Source organism: Drosophila kikkawai, chromosome 2R, assembly GCF_030179895.1.
Source record: "Drosophila kikkawai strain 14028-0561.14 chromosome 2R, DkikHiC1v2, whole genome shotgun sequence".
NCBI lineage: Eukaryota > Metazoa > Arthropoda > Insecta > Diptera > Drosophilidae > Drosophila > Drosophila kikkawai.
Window position 1 is genome coordinate 5368525 of NC_091729.1, and position 12339 is coordinate 5380863.

General features: G+C 35.5%; 1 protein-coding gene across 2 annotated transcripts in view; it reads left to right on the forward strand.

Annotated features, from left to right (window-relative positions):
- hrm (solute carrier family 16 member hermes) overlaps positions 1–12339 on the forward strand; it is a 51420-nt gene that overhangs the window by 5429 nt on the left and 33652 nt on the right. Inside the window, exon 2 of one of the 2 annotated variants that reach the window (XM_041777436.2) lies at positions 9109–9155. The exons of the other annotated variant lie outside the window; for it this stretch is intronic. The gene's annotated coding sequence lies outside the window, so the exon portion shown is untranslated. The remainder of the gene's footprint in view (positions 1–9108; positions 9156–12339) is intronic. 2 annotated transcript variants of the gene reach the window in all.

Below are 12339 nucleotides of genomic sequence, written 5' to 3' on the forward strand. Positions count from 1 at the left end.
TAGTTTTCGACTGAAATCATGAAATTCCCTGGAAAATAAACCGCTTTTTGGCCGAATACAGTAAATGACTCTCAGAGAAGATAGGAAAATTCTTTAAAAAAAACAGGAATTACATACAGCTGTGTTCACGGAAATAGCAGTGCCCCACGACCTGCACGTTTAAGATTGGAAAATACTATTACAAACACTATTTTCATAAAATTTTTTTTCATAAAGGCTTAGTGTATTTAATTATTAACAATACCACAATCATTTAATTTAGGTAACATAAACCTTATAGAAGATATAGCTAATAACAACAAAAAAGGTCTATATTATGCCGATCATTGAAATAGCAGTGAAAAACTAAAATTCTTCATAAATTTAAAAATATCGTATAAGAAACCTATTTCTTCTTTATTTCTAATTGACTATGATCTAATATTTTGTTAAATAGCCTTTAGAAGCTTTCATAGCCTCATACCTGGGTGGCAAGGAGTCCACCAAGTCTTAGCAACGCTTGAGGGGAATATGGCCTCATTCCTCCTGCACAAATTGCCAAAGCTGTGGCCTAGAAGTCGGAAACTTCTTTAATACGTAGCCCTTGATGTCCCCCATAAGTTTTCGATCGGATTTATATCCGGGGACTGTGCAGGCAATGGCATTGCATCAACTTTTTCATTAAAAACCCACTCCTTGGCCACCTTGATGGTATGATTAGGGTCACTGTACTGCTAAAACGTCCAAATTAATGGCATATTTTCCTCAGTATTCGGCTGCAAGACAGTTTTTAATATTTAGACATAAACATAATGGTTTTTGATCCCACCGATCATATATACGGGACCTACAACGTTGTATGAAAAGTATACCCAAACCATGATTTTTAGGCCACCATGTTTTACTGTCTTCAGCGTATGGTTTGGGTGGTACTTTGTATTTGGAGGTCGACGGACATATTGTCTTGTCCTATTCCACCAAATAAAACCAGTTTGGAGTCATTTGTCCAAAGGATATTACGCCATTTGAATAGTGGCAGTTCAAATGGCTATTGGCGAACTCGGATCTGGCCTTGATATGCCTGTAACCAAGCAGTGACATTTTCCATGGACTTCGCGAATCTAAAATTTATTCAATAAGTCCCCGGCGAATGGTCCCATGACTGATTCCCAAGCCAATTCCCGCTCATATATCCCTAGAGGATGCAAAAGGACGAGCTTTGCTGAAGCGAAGTACGCGTCGAGCCTGTACAACTGTGGTTTTGCGAATCGTACCTCGGTTTTTTTGGGTTCGGTTCATATTTTATGATTTATAAACTATTCTAAAATAACAATTTGAAAGATTTGGAGTCTCTTTACATGTTTTGCCCTTCTTTGTAGGCTAAGTAATCTGATACCTTTCTCTCATGGAGCAGTGAGGTCCTGCGCCCACGAAAATAATTTTTTTTGCTTTGTAAAGGTGTATTATAGTATAAACTATAATAACGACCGTAATTAAACTCATTTTTTACAAAATTAATAGAAATTTCGGCACTTTTTGCGAAAGAAAATTAAATACTGCTATTTCAGTGATCGGCCAAAACGAGCTGCATATGTGAAAAAATATCAATAAAACATAAAAATAGAGCAAATCTTACGGAATTTTTTCTCGATTCTTATCTTTATGTTCCATTTTACAAAAACAATGTGCAATAGATCAGCTTGCAAAAAGGAATATGTACAAAAAAACGTTTTGAAGTTGTTCCTCTGTCGCACTGCTATTTCAGTGAACACAGCTGTACATTTATAGGCTGCAAAAATGAACACCGCCTTTATCCACTTAAACTATCGGAACAGCGCTTAAAGCCATGATTTATTATTTTCCGGTTATGGCATCGCTAGAAGATGCCTCCAGGAGGAAGCCAGGCGAACTTGCCTTTGCGAAAAACACTTTGATCTTCAAGGATCTCGAAACCCGCATAAATAGTTTCTAGGTCCATCCAGGAATTTCCCCGGATAACTAAGGGCCATATTGGCCTATGCGTGGCCGTCCGGATAAACCTAACCTAACCTAATATCTAAATATTACTTTTGTGACTCACTGTAACTATGACAATTTTAGAAAAATTATACGAAAATAAAATTACAAGTAACTGCTTTTTTCCGCATATTTTTCTCTACCCTGAGATATATTTATTATTTACTTTTTCAAAATATCGGTTTAATTTTAAGCAAACCGGGAGATTATAATAATAGAGCTGCAGTGAACGATCGGTAAATGTACAGAAAATGCCAAACTTTTAATTTAAAACTAGACCAAGAAAGGAAGCTATCTTCGGCACGTCGAAATTTGTATACCCTTGCAGATCGCAATTGGATCATTAAGAATCGATCCTTTCTGGGCAACTTAATAACTTAACTTCGGCTAGCCGAAGTTTAAATACCCTTATAGTAAGTAAAAAAATAAAAAATAGTTTTTATAAGGATTGCGGTTAGTTTCAGTGATAACATTTTTAGATTGTTTTTATGGCAGCTATTAGATAAAGTCGTCCGATTTTCATAAAATTAAAACCCATATTCTGAAATAATAAAAAATCCCCATATCTCAAAATAGATAAAAATATGTTGAAAAAAAGCCAATTTACAATTTTTTTTCTTAAAATTTGTCGAACATTTGTATGTCAGCTATATGATGTAGTCGTCCGATCCGGCCCGTTTTGACATATATAGGAGTGAGAGTATATAGAAGACTATATGCAAAGTTTCATTCAGATAGCTTTAACACTGAGGGACTAGTTTGCGTAGAAACGGACAGACGAACATGCGAACGGATGGACAGAAGGACATGGCTAGATCGACTCGGCTGTTGATGCTGATCGAGAATATATACACTTTATAGAATCGGAAATGTCTCCTTCACTGCTTTCAATTTTACAGGAGATGCCTTTTTTTTATTTAATATCTTAGGAAGCACTCAACTTTATCGAAACTATAGGGTTTTCAGTTATAATATTTCACAGGGAAGTGATCTCAATCTCAATTTTGAAAAAAAGCGACATACGATATATACATATTTATAATTAATATTATGTTAGATATTTTAACCTGAAATAAAGTTATTTTATACGAAATAATGTTGAAAATAGATCAAACTGAATTATTATATATTTTATCTTATATACACACAAATGTCAAAATGCGATAAATCGATGTTTTGGAGATGTTCAATTCTATTTCCATGAATTTCAATGATTTCGGCTGATTTTTTATGAATTCACGCACAGTTTGGATGGAATTTTCGATGATTTTGGTTGGCCCACATGTTCATCATTTATGTCCTCACGACCACTTTGAAAACGTTGAAACCACTCGTGCCCTCTGCTACGGGATAGGCAATCATCGCAAAAAACTTGTTTCATCAATTGAAACGTTTCGGTAAAAGTTAAAACCAATTTTACCAATTTTAAAACAAAAGTTAATATTGGGTTTTTTGTTCGAAGCTCATTTTCGCACCGATGACAAAAACATACTGACACTTAAAACGCAATAACCTCACTTCCAATAGATGAAATGTCATAAAATTTTTAATGGAAGTCGAAAAACGATAGCAGATTCTAACGCACCAGTTGACATATGGATGGCGCCAGTAAAAATTTCGAGAGGCGCTACTGTGCGCCGCGAGTTTTTGACTTTATTAGAATGGCAGCATATCCATTGTTGATTTCGACGCGACTATACATGACGGACGCATAGGCCCAGAGCAAGCAAACCCAGAGGATCATAGATCTTGGCTAGCTCCGAAAGCAAAATGCGTTTCGTAAGAGCAGTTCTAATTCCTGGGGCTTCTATCTTGAAGAAAATATAGTCATTTTGTGGTTCCTAACGCAATCCCAGTACTTTAACAAATCGAAATGAACTGTCCTCCTCTAAGGCTTAACTCTGATACTCACCAATCTCCTTTGGCTATGATTTCAATAGGGCGCAACTGTTTGAGCTCCACTTTCGAAGTTTGAATTGAGCTTTGCTCAGAAGCAGAATCAATTTATCTTTGAGTGCAACAAGAGCCGTTTCATTTGTTCGGCTCCTGTGCTGTGATTCTTCAGTGTAGAAAGTATTATATATAATTAATATATAATAAATAATATATATATATGGTTAACTGCATTTTTCTTTTCATGTTTAGTCTCTGGCACCCAGCTTAATCCTAAACTGAGGTATTTTATCCCTTTGTATGTATGTGTTTTTTTTTCGATAAGGTTGTGTTGTTATAAGTTCATTGGGTTAGAACCACTTTTGTTTTTTAGCTGAGCGATCAATAACACGTCTACACTGATCGACATTCAAATTTCGAAAATGAAACGAAGCCAAACTTCGTCACGCCGAAGTTTGTATACCCTTGGAGATTGCAATTGGCTCATTAAGACTCGAAAAGAAAAACAGAATTTCTGAAATAATTACAAGTTAAGTACAAGACTAGTTCAAGTGGAAACTGAAAGACAGACATGCCTAGATCGACTCGGCTGTTGATGCTGATCAAGAATATATATACTTTAAAGAATCGGAAAGTCTCCTTCACTGCGTTGCAAACATCTGACTAAAATTATAATACCTTGCAAGGGTATAAAAATAAAAATAAATTAGATTTATTAAAGAGCGAAATATTAAAGTGCAGTTGCACAGCAGAAGTGAAGTAATAGTATAAACTATTAGAGAACCTAAAAAATACGGCACTTTGGTTTGGGCTTGTACAGGTAAATCGCTACCTGCCAGGTGTCAATTTTTTCACCGTTTTCTGCCTAAAGTAGTCTATAACTTCTGAAGCCGATGAAAGCCACCGACTACACTATGTTTATAAGTTACGTGGATCTTTCCTGGACCAGAATTAACTTTCATCGGCTGCGTCTGCGAAATTGCAACGACATAAACCAAAACTACTCAGGGTTAAATATACCAAAATACCGACACGATTTCATACATACCAATAAATATACTAACTGTAGCGCTATGCGGTTACACTTTGAATTAAAAAAACAATTTTTTTTCAGTTTTCAAATTATTTTTATTTGAGCGAATACATAAAAATAAACATAAAAACATACCCTTTATAAAGGCGAATTTGTGGGCGTGGTACATTATGCAGTAGATATATACGTTTTACAACAATTACCTGTCCAATGCCGTTTAAATTATTCGATTACCTTATTTGGTTGAAAAGATATGATTTTTGCAACGCTAAATGAGAAAAGGCGCTACTGTGCGGCGCAAGCAACGGCAAACGGAAAAGGCACAACAAAAATGCAAAATATGCAAAAACAGGACAAACGGCAGCACAAAATAAATTGACATATTAAATAGAGTTAAAACACAAAACATAAAAGCATACCTTAGCTTTCTTTCTTGTATTTTTTAAAATGTTATGTTACTGATAGGCTAATTCCGAAACAGCTTTCGTCTTAAACAATCATTTAGACCTTCAGTTTATTGATATGGTAACTCATATGTGTAATCGTCAGCAATATATTTCAATTAGGGAAGCCAATTCAATTGAATCTAAATTCCTTTCAATGATAAAGTCAAAGTTTTACCATAACAATTAGGTGCGGAAGGCGACAGATATACTGACAAAACATGTATGCATCAAGCAATTAAACATTTTGTTTTTTAAGTTTTAAGACATGGGGACATAGAAACGCTGAAACTGGCGGAGCTAAGTTATGCACATTTTTAATTTAAGGACTGCAATATATTTTGTGATATCAATTAATTCTGCTGACAGTTAGGATCTTCTCCGCAAACCACTTATTTTGGATGGGACTTTGGAGATTCCCTGTAAATTTTTAAACACTACATATTTTTCAATACAAAATTTAAAATAAACATTATTCGGCCTGTTCTAGTTTCCACTTCCGCAAAATTTATTCGGATTCGGATTTCCCTGACCTGTTCTAGTGTTCACATCCGAAAAATTCTTACGGATTCGTATTTCCCTCTGTTAAGTCTCTGTTAATTTGCAGGCGAAACGCTTAGAAACTTTCCGGCGGATTTAAATCCGCAAAATCCGAATTTAATTATTTTAAAATACAATGCTATTATGTAAATTACAAATGTTAACTGTATTTTATTCCTTGAGGTTTTGGGAACATTATTGCATAATTGAATCAGCTAATACTAACACCCTTGATTTATAAATAATTATTTTGTGGGTGCGCCTTAAAATCGGTTCGATTCTAACCTTCAACATTATTGTAAATCCGCCGCCGCTGTGTCGTATTTAAGAGGGACCATTTAAAAGTTGTCAGCGTTTCACAAAATAAAGGCATATATTTAAGATTAATTTTGAACAATTACTTATGTTGTTTTACAATTAAAAAATCTGCTATTAGGGTAAAGTATATGAAGAAGTGTTTTTGTTTAAAATACCAGCCAATTTAATATGCAAACTCAACTAAGTGTTATGCGAAGGGAATTTTTTGTAAACCCTCGGCAACTCTACTCTTGAGCATTTTTCCACCAGAACAGCTGATTGCAATTACAAATATTTCAAAATTTTTATATCCTGTCGTAAATGCTTATTACTTCGATTTTATTAATTAAATTAGTGCTTCATTACTATTTATGAGTTGGAGACTACAGCGGGCCAAAATTTGATCAGCCCCTTTTAGCAAATCTTAGACAAGGCAAACTCTTTTGTTGAAAGCGACCAGCTGATTTTGTTTGGGAATTTAAGGGAAATTAAAAAAAATTTCCTTAAGGAATATACATGTAAACCAAAATTTTTTGGGCACATTTTTTTTTTGGTTTAAAAAATAGTTTATTATTTAAAGAATATAGTGTGTAAGTTTCATTATCGAATTCCAACTCTAAGTGCCTCAAATCAAGTATGCACGCAAGGTTCACAAGGGTTAACGTGGGCGCATTAAAAACTTTAAACGTCTTTTTCTCAGCTTCTAATTTTTGCACTTCTATCTATGCTATGGACACGATTCACAAAAAACTATGTAACATATCGGAGTGAATCAAAAATTATTATGATCAGCATGAAATTATCTTCTATTTGAACCTACATGGTTGTTATAAAACTGAGTATTACTATTTTTTAAGAGGGTGGGAAGTGAAAACTGATCACCTGAAAATGGCATTTTTTCCTTCAAATCAAAATTTATTTTATTTGTCTTGATTTCTTTTTGGTTTTTTAGGTTCAAATAGAAGATACAGGTGTAATGAATACAAAAAAATTTAGTTTAAGGATTTCGGACAGGAATTACGAGCTCTATCGTGTCCATAGCACGGCAACTCAAAGCTCAAGGCGCTACGGCATATGTTCCATAAGTCCGCCATTTTGTAAAATATTGTTTATAACTAATTTTTTTTTATCATCTCTGATTCTACTTTAAACTATATCCAAAGTTTCACGACGATAGCTTGACTATTTCTTATAAAAAAAATTCACGAAAAATGGCCAAATTTTGACCGCTTACATGTATATCCCCCCTTAAATCACCAAGGGAAATTCGCTTATGTTAAAGGGAAATCCGCAAATGTTATCAAATTCCCTTCCGAGTGGAAATTAGAACAGGCCTTTATATATTATTAAATTTATCAAGCTAAAATTAGCTGATTTCCCATACCAATTTTTTTAAAAGTGGCGCGTTTTGCATCGAATTAACCATTCAATTACTATTTTCAAACGACCATTACGTTACCATAAAGTATTATTCTTGCCCTTAAAAATTATTATTATTATTTTATAAATATAAGCAAAGAGTATTATATGCTATGTATAAATATAAAACTTTTATATATTTCCTTTTATAACCTTCTATTAATGTAACCAGGGCTCAATTCTTAATGATCCAATTGCATACTGCAAGGGTATACAAACTTCAGCGTGCCGAAGTTAAATGATGCAAAAATGTTAAAAAAACAGCCAAGTTATAATTTTTTTTTCTAAAAATTTATCAAACATTTGTATGGCAGCTATATGATATAGTTGTCCGATCCGGCCCGTTCCGACATATATAGCAGTGAGAGTATATAGAAGTCTATACGCAAAGTTTAATTCAGATAGCTTTAAAACTGAGGGACTAGTTTGAGTAGAAACGGACAGACGGACATGGCTAGATCGACCCGGCTGTTGATGCTGATCAAGAATATATATACTTTATAGGGTCACTGCGTTGCAAACTTCTGACTGAAATTATAATACCCTGCAAGGGTATAAAAAGGAAAGTTATAATTTTTTTGCTTACATTTTTCCCATTTTTCCTATGGCAGCTATATGATATGGTCGTAAGATCCTACCCATTCCGACGTATATATCAGTTTTAAAGATACTTGTGTTGAGAAACAGAATGCCTAATCAATGCCTTCTTTTTTTTTATCAATTAGGCTTATTTTGTTCTTTAGTCAGACTGCAATATGCCCTGTTCCTATCTCAGTAGATGGATTTTTATTCATTCGAATACATACATATATGCAACTCATTTCACTGCTGCCACTGATTTGAATTGTAAACAAATATGAAATGTATGCTGAAACATTAAGAAATATATTATAACATATGTATATCATTCTTATTTTTATCATTAACTGAATATGCCCATATTGTTAGGGTACTGAGTATGAAAAGTAGCAAAAGACCAAATATTCTTGCTGGGCCGAAATGAAATGTTCGCACACATGCACCGTGTACGTGAATGCATGAACACACATACATGTAAAGGCCTGTCGCTAACAGCTAACAGGGGGCCCGTCGCTAACAGCTAACAGGGGGCACGTCGCTAACAGCTAACAACGGGCCTGACGCTAACAGCAAATAGCTAACATGGGGCCTGTCGCTAAGAAATTTTTGTGTCCATTTTCGTTGTATGAAATGAGTAGTCTATATGTTGTTTGGTTAGTGGTACAGGTCATTATATTTATATTTATTATTATTTTACTTATTAAACCTTACTGACTGCGGTGTTCGGTTCATTCACGATACTGTACAAAAATTATGCAATAACTTTTGATAAATTACATTTGTAACAAATAGAGAGTGGTCGCTGGAAACCGGTTTGCCCAGTAATCCGTCAAATCCATCTTACGATTAAAATAAGATCTTTAATCGATTTAAATAAATTAAATACGTTTTCCTTTATTTGTTTTGCAGGGTAAGTTGACATGAAACTTTCAATTTCGCGGATACACATCAGACAAGTGAGTACTATTCATGTCTCGTATAGTATTATATTTAGATTTACTCAAAGAATTTTATGGGGATAAATTCAAAAGCTTCGTTTAAAGGTAAGGGTACTGGCCATCAATTTTTTGACAGCAAGTTCATTTTATGATAGCAAAGAATTCTTCAAAACACATACGGTGTCTTTTTGGATCAAAAAATTTGGGACAGTTGGGACTAAGGTGAGCTTTTCAGACTGAATTCAATACTGTTAGTATTGAACCACTCAGCCCAATTTTATTTGGAGAGCAATATTTCTGTTAAACTAAGTTTTGGCTAGTATATATGTGTCGGAGAGTAGGCCAGAAGTAGGCATGAGACTTTAATGTGTGTCCATAGGTTGAGCTGGTTACTTATCTAGTAATAGGTACTAGTTCTGGTACTATGGGGACTCGGTTTGCGAACTGAGACTGTGTGTGGCTTTCTTTGCGTTGCTAGGTCTGGTGTCTCTCGTTTTTGCTTCCTTCTGGATTTTGACGTGAGTTGGACCCGTGTGAATAAGGAGAAAATGTAATGAACAACAAAGGCAACGAAGTCTTGCTACATTCGCCAGAACTCTAAAAAATTGAGTTTTCTGGAACTGGTTAAGAATCTAAAGATGCTGCCGAGCGAGTTCCGACGGACTAGCGAAATTTGCCAGCCGAGATATAATCTGGACATTGCTGGGGTGGATGCCACGCAGTGCGTTGAGTAAGGCGGAGCGGCCCAGTGTTTATCAGCGATAGTGAGCAGGAACAAAAGCTACAAAGATAAGCGAATTGATTTGTGTGTGTTGATTCAACCTAGGGGCGTACAGTAACACTATCGGGTGAGCTCTTACCATTCTTCTTTGATTTGGGTTCTGAATGTGGTTAAGAGCAATTTGCAAAGCTTGGGGAAAATCAGATTTATAAGAAGATTCTATAAAGTTGTAAAAAAAGTCTAGCGGTAATTTGCCTCTTTTGTATGAGTGCTGCATTCAAGCCTTCCAGTTGTTGGCAGTACAGGTCAGAATTGAGCGTTTGGCCATGGGGGAGCAGCTTATGGTGGATGATTCTCTGCCAATCCCACCAAACACACAGAAGAACCTTCCTAGCCGTCAATCCAGGCTTGGCCACCGTCTGGGCAGTTTCACCGCTTTTCGACCACGACCGTTTGCTCTTCACGTTGTCGTAAGTGACCCACTTTTCATCGTCAGTCGCCATCCGCTTCAAAAAGGGTCGATTTTGTTGCGATTCAAAAGATATTCGCATGCATCCATACGGTCAAAAATGTTTTTTTTTTTTGTCAAGTCGTGTGGCACCCATACATCGAGCTTTTTATATCCTTGCAGGGTATTATTTCAGTCAGAAGTTTGCAACACAGTGAAGGAGGCCTAGCCATGTCCGTCCGTCTGTCTGTCCGTCTGTCCGTTCGTCGTCCGTCTGTCCGTTTCTACGCAAATTAGTCCCTCAGTTTTAAAGCCATCTGAAAAAAAACTGCATATAGTCGACTTTATCATATAGAAAAAAAATTTAACTTTGCTGTTATTCAACATATTTTTATAAAATTTTGAGATATGGCCATTTTTTATTATTTATTTTATGAAAATCGGACGACTATATCTTATAGCTGCCATAGGAACGATCAGGAAATTAATAGGAAAACAAATTTTAACATCGGCGCTTTTCAACGTATTTTCATCTACTCTGAGATACGAGCTTTTTTTTTTTATTTTAGAATTTTGATATAAATTTCATAAAAATCGGGCAACTATTATATAGCTGGCCATAGAAGCGATCGGTAGATGTAGAGAAAATGTAAAGCTGGGAATTCAGCGATTTTATCGCAATTTTCGACGACAGGCCTTCCGGAGCGTGGCGCATCTTCGACCACCTCTGCACCAGAAAGAAAACGTTGTGCGGTTGAAATGGAAACTGTATCGGGTCCATAAATTGCACAAATTTTATTGGCAGCATGAGATGCATTTTTGCCTTCATCGTAGTAGTACTGTAAAATATGCCGTATTTTCTCTATATCTTGCTCCATGTTTGCGACGCTATAACTCACGAACGACTGAAAACAAGCAACAATAAATCAAACACGTGTTAGCGCGTGAAAATAGCTTTCCAAAAAGCTCTAGCGTTAACCGATGCGAAGATTTTTTAGACAACCTTATATTTCATATAGTTATTGAAGACTACCTACGAGTAGTAATTAGTTATGATTCACACAGGCCATCTCTTAAAAAAAAAACCGAAGTAGTTAATGGAATACGAATTGTAAACAGCTGCGATAAGCTGGAAAATAACAGTTCCTTGCCGTGCCGTTTGGTCTGGGGAATGCGTCTTCTTCTTCATCATTAAATTATTAAAGAGTTTGGGGCTTAGCATGATTGTTTGCGATAGTTTTCATAGATAACGTGTTGATCATAGCAAACTCTGAGGAAGAAGCTTTCCGAAGGATAAAAATTGTGTTAGATGTGTTGACTGCACCAGGGATTTCATTTAATCGTGGCCAAATGTGGGTTTCTCGAACCTGCTACTCAGTATCTGGGCAATGGGATGCGCGCAGGAGAATTCAGACCCTTTTCCTAGAAAATCCTTACGTTAAAAATTCGTCCTTTCAAAATAGTACAAATAGTGACCATCATAAGACCATTTATTGAATGGGCGTCTGATTTTTAAAAATATGTGCCTCGATTCTCTTAGATAAGGAAACAGATTCTTGAACTTCAAGTACCTTTATGTGGAGTACTTTAGTACAACTATATTACTCGTGGATATCAAATGCCATTTATATAAATTGGAAACACTGGCTGTTGGCAATTGGTTTAACATTTTTGGTATTGTTATTCGGATGAGAGTTCGTAGTCTATACTGGTTGTAGTTGTAGTCAGGCAAAACAAAAAATTGAACTGAAGTACATCAATCGTGTGATTTTGGAATGGAGTATAGGGAAGGAGAGCGCAGGGCGAATGTGGATTTTTTTCCCGAAAATTACTGACTGGTTTCAACTCCAGTGAGTAGAGGTTGAGTAGAGAAACGTGTGGGCTTAGAACAAAAATCTTAAATGACTGACTGATCAACGTCAGGATGCGGAAATTGTTGATATAGTTTATAAACTCAACTTAAAATAATTTAAATTAAATTGAGCTAAGAAAAGGAGTTTTGAAAGATACAAGGAGTTCTGAGGTAATGTTGT